The following is a 12,789-nucleotide window of genomic DNA, read 5'->3' on the forward strand; positions in this document are numbered from 1 at the left end:
TGTTTGTGAGACACCCAATGTGGGTGCTAGGAACCACACCTGGGTCCTCTACAAAAGCAGCAAATACCTTTAACCACTGAGCCATCTCCCCAGCCCTCTTTGGGTGTAATATTTCTAATATGATGATATTATACAATCTATTTCTTTTCCAGAGAATTGCAAGCCACCTTTTCTAAAATTCCTCTGCATAGATAGCAACATTTTTTTTTTTAGACTTTATTTTTACTCTTATGTATATAGGTCTTTTTCATGCATGTATGTCTATCTAAAACATGCATGCAATGCTCTTAGAAGCTGGAAGAGAGTATGGCATCCCTGCAACTGGAGTTATGCACTGAGAACTGCCATGTGGGTGCTGAGAATCTAACTCCAATAGTCTCAAGACACAAGACAGAAATGACTGTCGTCATTCCCTTTCCATACAAGTTCATAGTCTAATTCTGTAGATTTAACATGCTATTGATCAAAACTCCTTAAGTTAAATTAGTTGCAATTCATGAGTATATGTATTATTCTTCAGAAAAGGATTTATTTAAAACACTTAAGAAGCTGCCAATAGGAAACCAGCAGAGGACCCTCAGACTGGGTCAAGTAACAGCCATGTTCTCCCTGACAAAACAAGGTGAGAAGTTGGCGCCTACAAAAATATGAAAAACTCTGTGAATTTGCATGTCTTTTATATATGCAGGGGCCATGCTAATCCTCTCTGCACCATTCTGATTTTTTTATCTTTAAATTTATTTATTTTAACTTTTTATGTATTTATTTATATGTATGTGCACTTCAGACACACCAGAAGAGGGCATCAGATCTCATTACAGATGGTTGTGAGTCACCATGTGGTTGCTGGGATTTGAACTCAGGACCTCTGGAAGGGCAGTCAGTGCCCTTAACCAATGAGCTATCTCTCCAGCCTCCATTCTGATTTTCATGTGTATTTCTAAAAACCTGAACTAGAGGTAGTTCAGTCAATGAAAGTTCTTGTCTTGCAAGCCTGAGGACCTGAATTAGATTCCCAGAACAAGTATAAAGAAGCTTGGCATGATTGTCATCTCCAGCATTGGGGAGGTGGAGACAGGCAGGTCCATGGAGCTTACAGCCAGACATTTTAGCATACTTGGTGAGTTTCAGGCCTAGGAAAGACGCTGCCTCAAAACAACAACAAAATGGTGGACAACACTTAAGGTTGCCTCTGGCCAACACATACACACACACACACACACACACACACACACACACACACAGTAGGTGGAGCTCATTAGACTGCTTCAGGCATCAATCCTGTGATACTATTTCCTTGTGTTTTTGTTGTTGTTTGCTTGGAGACTATTTTATTTTACAGTAGTAGTGGTAGTGGTGGTGGTGGTGGTGGTGGTAGTGGTAGTGGTGGTAGTAGTAGCAGCAGCAGCTGCAGCAGCAGCAGTATTTAAGACAGGGTCTCTCACAGACCTGAAACTAGCCAAGTAGGCTAGGCTGACTAGCTAAAAGAGTCCCTGCTCTTCCTGGCCAGTGCTGTGATCTCATGTAAGGGCAAACTTGCCTATGCCTAGTTTTTCTAGAGATTCAACACACAGGTCTTCATGCTTACAAAGCAAGTGTTTCACCACCTGCACTATCTCCCCAGCCCAAACTCTGAATTTCTAACAAGGTGATTTTGCTGGGACTGCAACGTCTAGTTGTGAATGGCTGGCTATAGTACATACCGGTTTGAGGTGCAGAGGGATTTTGCTTGTTGGTTTGTTTAGTTATCCATCTCTGAGCTTGAAGAATTCATTGAATATATATGTGAGTCTCAAAAAAAAAAGGTAGCTGTATATTCACTTTTTGTATTTTTCACCATCTGCCCTTGCAGCCTAGACTTAGGCGAACAGCCTACCAGCACCTGCATGGCCTCAAGTCAGGAACTGGTAACATAAGGAAAAAAACAAGGCAGGCAGACAGTTTTCTCTCTTGTAACCACACTGAGGTCCCTGGGTCATGATGTTCGGCAACTCTCTGGGCTCCTGCTGTTTATGATTTGTGGACACTGTTCTTAGCTGCTAGCTTTGAGTTTGAGTCTCAATTTTCATGAGAGTGTGAGCTGCCCAACTCCTTAGCTACTAAACTAAATAGAATTGGCTGTTTTTGCTAAAAACTAAAACACTCTGATGAAGCCAAAGGGCCTGCCAGAAGCCATCCAGCTTGTGACCTGTCCTCTGACAGTTGGGTGCTTTGATTCCAGGAGGCCAACACTGGAAAGATGGCAATTCTGTAAGAGGGGAAAACATCTTGGTTAAATGGGATCAGTCTCCTAATATACCTCTTTTGGCAGCTAAGGTTTTGACTAAGACTTCTGCCTCAATAGGACTACTATATTAGTATGCTGTTCCTACTTAGTGACTTGGACAAATCAGATTCTGTGAGCTCCATCTCCTCGCCAAAGGGAGCCAAGACTATATGGGTTTTGTTTTTTGTTTTTTTTTTATCTTTATTAACTTGAGTATTTCTTATTTACATTTCGATTGTTATTCCCCTTCCCGGTTTCTGGGCCAACATCCCCCTAACTCCTCCCTCTCCCCTTCTATATGGGTGTTCCCCTCCCCATCCTCCCCCCAATACCATCCTCCCCCCAACAATCACGGTCACTGGGGGTTCAGTCTTGGCAGGACCAAGGGCTTCCCCTTCCACTGGTGCTCTTACTAGGCTATTCATTGCTACCTATGAGGTTGGAGCCCAGGGTCAGTCCATGTATAGTCTTTGGGTAGTGGCTTAGTCCCTGGAAGCTCTGGTTGCTTGGCATTGTTGTTCATAAGGGGTCTCGAGCCCCTTCAAGCTCTTTCAGTCCTTTCACTGATTCCTTCAACGGGGGTCCCGTTCTCAGTTCAGTGGTTTAATGATGGCATTCGCCTATGTATTTGCTGTATTCTGGCTGTGTCTCTCAGGAGAGATCTACACCCAGTTCCTGTCGGCCTGCACTTCTTTGCTTCATCCATCTTATCTAATTGGGTGGCTGAATATGTATGGGCCACATGTGGGGCAGGCTCTGAATGGGTGTTCCTTCTGCCTCTGTTCTAAACTTTGCCTCCCTATTCCCTGCCAAGGGTATTTTTGTAAGACTATATGTTTTATTATTGCATTTGTTTACACTGTATCATAACTACCTGAGACTTATTGAGGTATAGTTTAGATATCATAACTTTTATTCATCTTAATTTTAGTATGTTTATCAAGTTGTGCAGCCATTATAGTAATCTAGTTTTTTAGAAAGATTATTGCCAGTTCAATAGACCTCTCAGCCATACACAGCCCTGTCTCTCTCTCTCTCTTTCTAGTCCAAGTAACCAACCATCTAATTTTGTCATGATAGTTTTGCCTTTTATGGATGATTCATTTAAATAGATTCATATAACCATCATTATGTGTCAAACTAGCTTTATCTGTTGTGAAGTAATTTCCCCAAAATTTCTACAATGTGTAGCACAGTATTTTGCACATGGTAGGTATACAAAAACAGAATGAAAGAGAAACAACAAAAATTCAATATTTATGAGGTTATTGTTGTGAGGATTGAATAAATCCACCCTTGCTCTCTAAGTGTGGTGCATAGACCAACAACAACACTGCCATCATTCAGGACATGATTAGAAATGTACTCTAGTGTACATCCCAGATTTTACGAATCAGAATCTTTATTTTTACAGATCTTTAGACAATTAATTCGTTTAACTCTGAAATATTGCTTTAGGCATAAGCACCATAAGGGCTTAGGCTCTGTGTGGTACATGGTACCTACATTGCAATGTTTGTTGAATGAATAAATGAATGATGATGCACATGAAAGCAGGATTCCACATATACAGGATTGCCAGGAAACAAGATATGCATTTTGGCTTAACTATGACATAAATCTGTTAAAAAAAAGTTTGGATTGGCACTTCATAATAATACCAGATTATATAATGAGGCACTTATACATATACATATACATATACATATACATATACATATACATGACATAATAAACCCTTAACTAAAATGCATTTCAAGGTGGATTATTAGCATAACAATTAATTATGTAGCATGATACTACCAAAGAGTTACTGCAATTCCATTTCCTATAAGAGATAGAACCTCAATTAATAACTAAGATGCCAGAGTCAGACCTCAGCAGACAGGACAGGTACTGTAGAGCTCTACAGCCTCAAGCTCTAACAAGGAAAATGCAACTAGTTTTCTCTTTACATTCTTTTGGCTTCAAATATTTTAATTTATTCATTCAATCATTTTTAAGATCATCAAACATTTATCAAGTTTGTCAGTCCTTGACAAGTGCTGAGCTGATGCTTCCTGATGGATTGCCAGGTGAAATATTCTCGGGGAGTTTCATATCAGTATGGCAATGATAGCTTTTTAACTACACCGGCTCACAAGACATTTTCTGGTGGATGAATTCATGAATGTTAAAATCCTAAAATGCTAATAAAATTAAACATGTTTAACAAACTTGTTGAAAAGGATAAACAAGTTCTCTCCTGAAATGCGGTTCTATACCGTCAGCACACAATAGGACTGCTTCTGTTTGGAGTTGCTCTGCAGGACAAGAAAGGGATGTCCGTGTCATTTTCCATTTGTTCTTTCAGGCCCAATTTTCACCCTATTTTCCTTGCTTCATATTAGAAGCTGGGTTCTACAGATTCTATCACTAAAGCCCTCTCTTTCTCACTAGCTTTAGCTCAGTGAGAGCTAAACAGAAGTTTGGAGGATAGAGGAAAGAAGACAAATGTGTTTTCCCCAGTCCTTTACTGGACCACATTTGGCAGTTGGCTACATTTCTCTATTTATAGTCACAGCTCTTGTCAGACATCTCCTTCCCAGCTACAGCTTCTCCTGGATTCCACTTAAAGCTCTTTTCCCCATTCTTTCAGGTTTCCTGCCTCCCAGGCTGCCAGTCATTACATGCTGTACCATTCCCCGTCGATTCCTTTAGCCCTTCCCATTCCTCTGTAAACTCTCCCTTTATTAAGCTGCCTTTTCCTTTTTAGTGAGCTCTCTCTAGTAACATAAGGAGAGAACAGCCATCAGCTAGTATTCTATTATACACTGCGTACTAGGTTGGCACTACTGAGACACAGAATGTTATGAGATCCTAGGACACTGACAGTCGGGTGAAGGAGATAAAACCAACACATTAGGAAACATTATGCATTGGTATCTAATAACACACATCTGATTTTTGTTTTGATACTCAGTATCTATTCACCCTTTTCCTCATAATTCATAATTTGGTTTATTCCTCGATGTCTTTTAGGTGGTATTGTGCCCTCTCTCAATAATATAAGTAGCCATGCAAATTAGGCCTGACATACTGGATTGTCATTCTACGTATCCCAATCAGAGCCAGCAAAATGTAAGATGACTATTGCTGGCACACGTGGCAAAGTGATATGTACTCTTCCACTGAGATTGCTAACAGTAAGGATTATGTGAACTGGAGCTGCCAGGAGCCACCACATGGAGCCTGAGAAGGAAGCCAACCCAGGGCATGGTGCCAAGAGATGAAAAGGAACAAAATTCTAATGGCATTGCTTATGCCCTTGAAGCAGGCTATGCCTTAAGTTAAATATATCACTAGATACTTTTTTAAGTTATGTGAGCCAATGGCCGATATTTCTTCCCAATAAACCAGTTCGTATTTTGTCACTTGCAATTAAGGTATCTGTAATGATGCATAAATTGCCATTAAAAGTAGAGAATATGGGGTTGGGGATTTAGCTCAGTGGGAGAGCGCTTGCCTAACAAGGGCAAGGCCCTGGGTTCGGTCCCCAGTTCCGAAAAAAAAAAAAAAAAAAGTAGAGAATAGTAGAGAAAAATCCAAACTACCGAATTGGTTGATGCAGAAGAGACTTTATCTATGCTGAGTTTGGACTTCAACACCAAAGCAAAGGTGAAATCAGTACTTACTGTCCACCAGAATTCAGAGCGTGTGCCTGCCAAGCATCAGATGTAAAAGGGATTGTTATTCAAAGCCTAGATTCTACAAGACACTAAGAAGTACTTCCTAGCTTTAATAGGCCGGATGAGAGAGTTAGATCTAAGGTTGAGGGTGATTTATCTAATGTAGAAATCAATTTGTAATGAGTAACTACTTTTTGCTTACAGGGTAAAATAAAAATGATAGAAATTTCAATAATCTGGGGCCATAAAGCAGGGAGAAGCCCTAAGAGAATGTTGTCAAATTGTCTTCAGGCAGAAAGCAAAATGGAGGCCAGTGAACTAGGAGACTGTCAAGGTCTACTGCTAAAAGACAAATTTTTCTAATAGCAGCTAAAATCAAGCCTGCAACTTACACAACAGCAAACATTCAGCTTTGGGTTTTTCCCCTTATAGAATTGGTCAGATGCAAAAGCTTACTAAGTATTAAAACTGTACTGCAAAAGGAACACTAAATCTAGGTAGCAAAGCCTAGGCTACTTACCATAATGAGGAATGAAGATGTTTGAGGAGTTAAGTGCAGCAGACACAAATTCCTCACTTTTAAAGAGTCTACTGTCACGTTGGGTGGTGGTGGTGTATGCTTTTAATCTCAGGGCTGGGGAAGCAGAAGCAGGAGGATCTCTGCTGAGTTTGAGGCTCTGGTCTACTGACTATGTTCCAGTACAGTCAAAGCTACACAGAGAGACCCCGTCTCAAAAAAATAAAAAAGTCTAGTAGCTGGCTGGAGACATGACCAGAGGTCATACACTCATTGCTCTTGCATGGGTCCAGTGTTTGGTTCCCAGCAGCGCGACATGGTAGTTGACAACCACACATGACTCCAGTTCCAAGAGTTCAAAAGACCTCTGCTGGCCTCCTTAGCACCAAGTATGCAAGTGGTACACAGACATACATGCAGGCAAAAGACTCATACTTAAGAAATAAAAGTTTAACTTTTTTTAAAGTCTAATGACAGAGGTCTTAATCAGCAGGTTTTCTTCAAAGTTATCTTCACAGCAGACAGAGTTGGGAAAAGATTGGAAAAGGCTAACTTAATTATTGCTTTCCATTTGTTTATGTATTTATTTATAGGTATTCACACCGTTGCGCGCGCGCGCGCGTGTGTGTGTGTGTGTGTGTGTGTGTGTGTGTGTGTGTGTGTGTGTGTGTAAAACACTTGTGGAGGTCAAAAGACAACTTGTAGAAATCAGTTCTCTCCTTCCACCTCGTAAATTCCAGGGATTGAATTCAGCCTTGGCAGCACGAACCTCTACTCACTGAACCTGATTCTCAAACACACTGGGTGAAAGTGAGAAAAATCACTTCCAATGAATGTAATTACATAACTTTACTAAGATCTACCCAAGGCTGAGAAATGTAGTTCCTGGATAGATGGCTACTTAATAACAACAATTCTACACGACAGGAGGAGATCACAAGTGATTTTGGTAAAAGCTAGTTATTTTTGCCAGAGTGGCTTTTTTCCAGCCTCATTGTGTCAAGAAAGAGAATGCTGAAGGAGTGGGACTCCTGGCAGACTGTCTCCCTTGATGTCCATTTCAGATGTGCCTATGGAGAACAGATGAGAGCTCCTCCAAGAATAGAACACATGGCATCCAGATGATGAGAGAACTTCCTCCCTGCTCATGTTAGGAAACCCTTGCTTTATTGTCCAGCAAGATGTGATGTATGCTGTGACTTGCAGGCCACTGTTCATTTACCATTCCTCACTTTCCAAATAGCAGCTTTCCCTCTGTGTCAGCTATTTTTAAGTTCTCAAATATTAGTACTGTGTAGGTGACTGGATCACATGTCCTGAAGTGAACAGACTGAAGGATCATACTGCTATATAATGGGAAAGACTGCACTACAGTGTCTTCATCCCCCCTCCCCCAGTTATTGTGATAAAATACTGTGACAAAGGCAAATGGGGAAGGTGCTTATTTTGGCTTACCTTTCCAGAGAAATACAGTCCACTGTGGCAGAGGTAACATGGCTGGTCCCATCACACTGAGGAAAGGAAATCTTAGCTTAACACTAAGGAAGCAGAAAGTGGCCAGGAAATTGGGAGCGGCTCACGATAAAGCCTCCAGCGACCCATACCTCTAGTGAGGATCCGCCTCCTAAAGATTCCACAACTTCCCCCAAACAGAGCCACTAGCTGGGGACCTAGGGTTCAAAAACACAGGTCTAGGAGAGACATTTCACATCCAAGCCTCAACACCCTGGCTCCTGCAATTAGTGTTATCTCTAATACCTAAAGTAAGTGAGTACATTTTTGGTAATTGAAAATACTGTTGCTACATTTGTTTCTGGAGTACACACAGGAGACACCAGGAGAACATGCAAGTTTATCTGCTGTTGGTTACTGAAAACACATCCACCTTTCTCTTGTGACCATGCTACTGTTATTTCAAGTCACATCGTCTTGTGTTAACTGGGCACATGTCCAGAACAGGTTGTCAGTCACTTTACACCAACCTAAGCATGTCATTCTTTAGGCCACTATGACTGAGTTAGGAAGAAGCATCCTGGTGTTTCAAGGCTGGTGACAATCTACAACTGCTGGATATTCATCTGTGAAGATTCAGAATTTTGAGAAATTAAGTCACAGTGACATAATGTGAACTCTTTAGCAAGTCATGTCTAACACTCTCGAACACGTCAGTGATATGAGCCAACAAATTCCTGCTAAGGTTTGTAGTTCCCTAACAGTCTGTGTGTTGGAAAGCTCAGCCCCAGGGTAGTGTTTCAGGAAGTACTAAGGAACTTGTTAGGAGGGGAGGCCAAGTGAGAGGTTCTTAAGGCAACAGAGGGCGTGCCCTTGCCTGAAAGGGATTTAAGTGTTTTTCATGGGACCTTGGTTAGATTTCTGGAAAGGTTTCCTATAAAACTGGAGCCCAGTGCTTCCCAGACTTTCTCCAGCGGCCTATGTTGAGATGTGGCTACGTGCTTTTGCCCACATTTCCACTGTTGTCATAGCAATGAACTAACAGCTGAGAGCCCTTACCAGGATTCAGCTGATGCGGACGCCATGACATGAACCACCACAACTTCTGCTCTTAAGCAGTTAGACCAGTGATTCTCAACCTGTGGGTCATGACCCTTTTGGGGAGGAAGAGGGGTGTCAAACAATCCTTTTACAGGGTTCAAATATCAAATATCCTACATAGCGGATATTTACATTACAATTCATAACACTAGACAAATTAGTTATGAAGGAGCAACAAAAAATTTTATGGTTGGGGGGGTCACCACAGCAGGAGGAATTCTATAAAGGGTCTCAGCATTAGGAAGGTTAAGAACCACTGAGTTAGGCAGTCTCGAGTATTTCACTGTAGGAACAGAAGCTTAAGTTTTCCCTTCCTATTTAAGCGAATTTAAGTTATAACATTCAAATGAGTCAAATATTAGGTTATGTAAGGGTAGATGCATAAACACATACAGAGAAGTAAGTGAACAGGAATGTACTTGTTAGACATATCTAACTTAAACTGAAGAGCGGGTCGAAGACAGAAGGAGACAAGACTGGAGGACAAGCTTGAAAGTCAGTCACCAGAGTTTAAATTTAATGCAAGAGAAAAATATACCCATAAAGCTATCTGGGCATGAAGAGATGTGCTAAAAGTGAGCAATTATTCTGGCAAGTGACACTGGAACAGAGAGAAAAGGGAGTCGGAGACCATAAAAAGACTGTTGAACTGATCCTGGCTGGCAATGTTCAAGGTCTTCGGCAAAAAGCATGAAGCAGAGATACAGGAAGGAATTTGATGTGAGGTACCTCAAATGTTACACGAAAGGTCCTGACAACAGCCAGGTAAAATAAAGAAGAAGCAGTAGTCTGTTGACGATGACAAACATTTTAGTGTGGGTGGCAGATATCGAACTGGTCTTACTGAGGAAGGAGTTATATAGGTTTTACAAAGACAGCAAGATTGGTTTTGACCTGTGGTAATCAAGGAGATGGCAGTTGATGTAAACAATCACAACAGCTAGGCATGGTGGCGCACACCTTTGGTCCCAGTGCTCAGGAGGCAGAAGCAGGGCGATCTCTGTAAGTGCAAGGCCAGCCTGGTGTGCAGGGTTTCAGACCAGGCAAGGCGATATAGTAAAGCCTTATCTCAAATAGATAAAGTCTATAGCAGCTAGGAATAAAGCTGATGCTGAAGTTAAGGGACTGCTCATGAGAACCATTTGAAGCATTGGTGATAAATGAGTGTGGGAGGGTGAGAGGGAAAGAAAAAAGCAGAAACTAGCATTTCCTGTTAGAGACCAGGAAAGGCGGACATCGGAACCAAACAGATCTAGTGTCTGATGGAGAAAAGGGGGAGATTAGAAACCCGGAGCATAAAACTCACCTAAAGTTTCACTTAAATGCGGGGGTTGGGTGGGGTGTTCTTGTTGCTCTCACAGGGGGCCTGGGTTCAGCTTCCAGAACCCATATAGTGATCCAACTATCTGTGACTCGAGTTCGAGGGGATCCACACTCTCTTCTGACCTCTGCATGTACATAGTTCGTATACATTGCCTTCAGACAAAACACTCGTACACATAAAATTTTTAAAAATCTAAAAGCAACCTGAAGCCTTTAATATCATTGGTCTATATGGCCCTGAGCCTCTCAGCCATTCTCCACCCTCATTTCCAAATGTTGGTGCTCAGAGCAGCAATGGCGTCAGCCTCCTCACGTATTGCTAAACTGCTCACTAGCCTATACCTGTCTATGTATGTTTTGCTTATCTAACTCATTTCATTCAGATCTGCTTTAAACACAGCTTCCTCAGAAAGATCTTTCTAAATCAACTCATATAAAATACACAGTTTGTATCTCTTCTAGCTGTAGTCTTCTTTTGCCCTGCAACATTTTTTTTTCATAACACTTACCATCACACGGCACTGAACTGTGTATCCCATCACCTGTAAGGAAGTCCAAGAGCTCAGAGTCTGGGCTTATTCACTGTTATGTCCCTGATAAGCAGAACAGAGTCTGGTACATGAGAAATTCCTCTATAAAAGCCTAGTGAATTAGTGTGTGAGATGTAGTAAAGGGAACTAAAAAGGCAAAAGGAAAAAAAAAAAAACCCATATACCACAAAAGAGCTGCAGAGTTAGTCATTTACAAGTTCTGGAACATTCCTACCATTTCAGCAGGGGAGAAAGAAAGCTATAAACCCTCCTTATGGCTCCCACTTGTGATAAACCTTCTCAGGGAAAAGGGAATTTGGGAGTCTGTCACTAAAGCAAAGACTTGAGGTGTTTCCTACTGTGTTCCCTGTAACATTCGTGAAGAGGAGTCTCCACTTGCACACTGGATGAAAGGTTCTTTTTCCACCTCAGCTGCACATCAGAGCTTTGAGAGAAACCCTGAGGGATGCTGACAGACTTTAGCTTTCCCAAACGTCTCTTTGGGCGCGTGTCATCAGCCAGGTGTGCTCACAGACTAGATGGCGCCTGGGAAGGAGTGAGGATGTCGCACTCCGGGCCCCTGGGGCAAGCGAGCTAGCCCTTCCCGGTGGCCGCCGGCTTTCCGCTGCGGCCTGTCCTGGCCAGGTCGCCGGGCGCGGGAGAGCCCAGCGGCGTCTGCACCCTTCCCTCCCCCGCCGCGCCCTCCTCCGCCCACGCGCTGCAGCCTTAGCTGCGGCTTTCCGACGTTCCCGGCAGCGCGGAGCCCGGAATCCAATTACTTTTCCCTGAGGAGCTTCGTACACCCGCCTTGCCCCAGAGGGAGGAGCGGGGGTCGAGCGGCCGCCCACTTCCCGCCGCCCGAGGCCGAGGCCAGGCCACTCGGGCGGGGCGAGCGCGGTCTCGGAGGGGCGCGCGGAGCAGCCGACGGGACTATTTGTCCTTCCGCGTGCGGCCCAGCTGGGCCCCGGCGCGAGGCTCCAGGCGCTGCGGCCGGAACGCCTGCGTCCTCCAGGATGAGTGGCAGGAGATTAGCCCCGGGGCTTCCCCGCGCGGGCGCGGCTCGAGGCCCGCGCGCACGCGCACTCCCGGGTCCGAGGCCCGAGGTCACCGTGTGTTGTGTGGCCTTTTCCTGGGCGCAGCACTCGCGGGCCCCAGTATTCAGCTCTGTAAAGTGAAAGTGAAGTGGAACAAGATGGCCAAGGGTCGAGTTGGAGGTTTGCACATGTGCTCCACTACACTCCTGTGTCAGGAGACTGTACAGGGACGATACAAGGGTGAATCTTTCAAGAGGAAGGAAAGGAGGACTTCCTTCCTGGTTCTTCAGAGACTGGGTGGAGAACCCATTGATCCCCTTGAGGGTTCTCGCTCACTTGGTTTAAGCTCTGGTCACAGAGCTTCATAGCCCCTATTATTTCTGCAGCCTAGGGCGGAGGTCCTCAACTTCCTCCTGCACACACTGCCAGATTTATGAGGCCACGGCTGACAAACACGCTTGAAGGAGAAAATGCCCTATCATGCCTTATTTTCTCCTTTTGGATTCAACTTTCCTAAGACTGTGGGTGACCCTTAGGCCCTTGATGTTCTTGAATGTGATTGACAAGTGTGATTAGTAAGCTAGTGAGAGAGAACCAGAGAAATTGCTATCAAAACAATTACATACAGGGACATCAGAACAAAAGTCTAAGAGCCCTGGGGACTAAAAGACCATCCTGGCTGTGCCATAGATGCCCTCTGGGATGGTGGCCAAGTCAGATCATCTCTTTGTGTCTTGCTTCTTGGCAGGTTGAATAGAACTATCCTGCTACTTCCTGTCTCAAAGAGTGTTATAAAAATAAACTACAAGAACCAATTGAAAAACATTGCAGGTCTAGTTTTTTGGAGGTGGGGGGAAATGATACGGCTGAAAGGCACTAAAGGGAAAATTCTATGAGG

At 43.4% G+C, this 12,789-nt stretch overlaps 1 long non-coding RNA gene and 1 other non-coding gene across 2 annotated transcripts; both read right to left on the bottom strand.

Annotated features, from left to right (window-relative positions):
- Positions 1-641: 641 nt before the first annotated feature.
- Positions 642-750, bottom strand: LOC116908334. Its single transcript, XR_004388889.1, has one exon. It is a non-coding gene; the product is annotated as a U6 spliceosomal RNA (small nuclear RNA).
- Positions 751-3,646: 2,896 nt separating this feature from the next.
- On the bottom strand, positions 3,647-11,851 carry LOC116907796. The gene is made up of 6 exons (XR_004388847.1): positions 10,837-11,851; positions 10,311-10,452; positions 8,434-8,529; positions 7,907-7,989; positions 6,455-6,568; positions 3,647-4,569 (listed from the first exon to the last, which is right to left on the bottom strand). It is a non-coding gene; the product is annotated as an uncharacterized LOC116907796 (long non-coding RNA).
- Between the last annotated feature and the right edge of the window lie 938 nt (positions 11,852-12,789).

This window comes from Rattus rattus, chromosome 8 (genome assembly GCF_011064425.1).
Source record: "Rattus rattus isolate New Zealand chromosome 8, Rrattus_CSIRO_v1, whole genome shotgun sequence".
NCBI classification, from domain to species: Eukaryota; Metazoa; Chordata; class Mammalia; order Rodentia; family Muridae; genus Rattus; species Rattus rattus.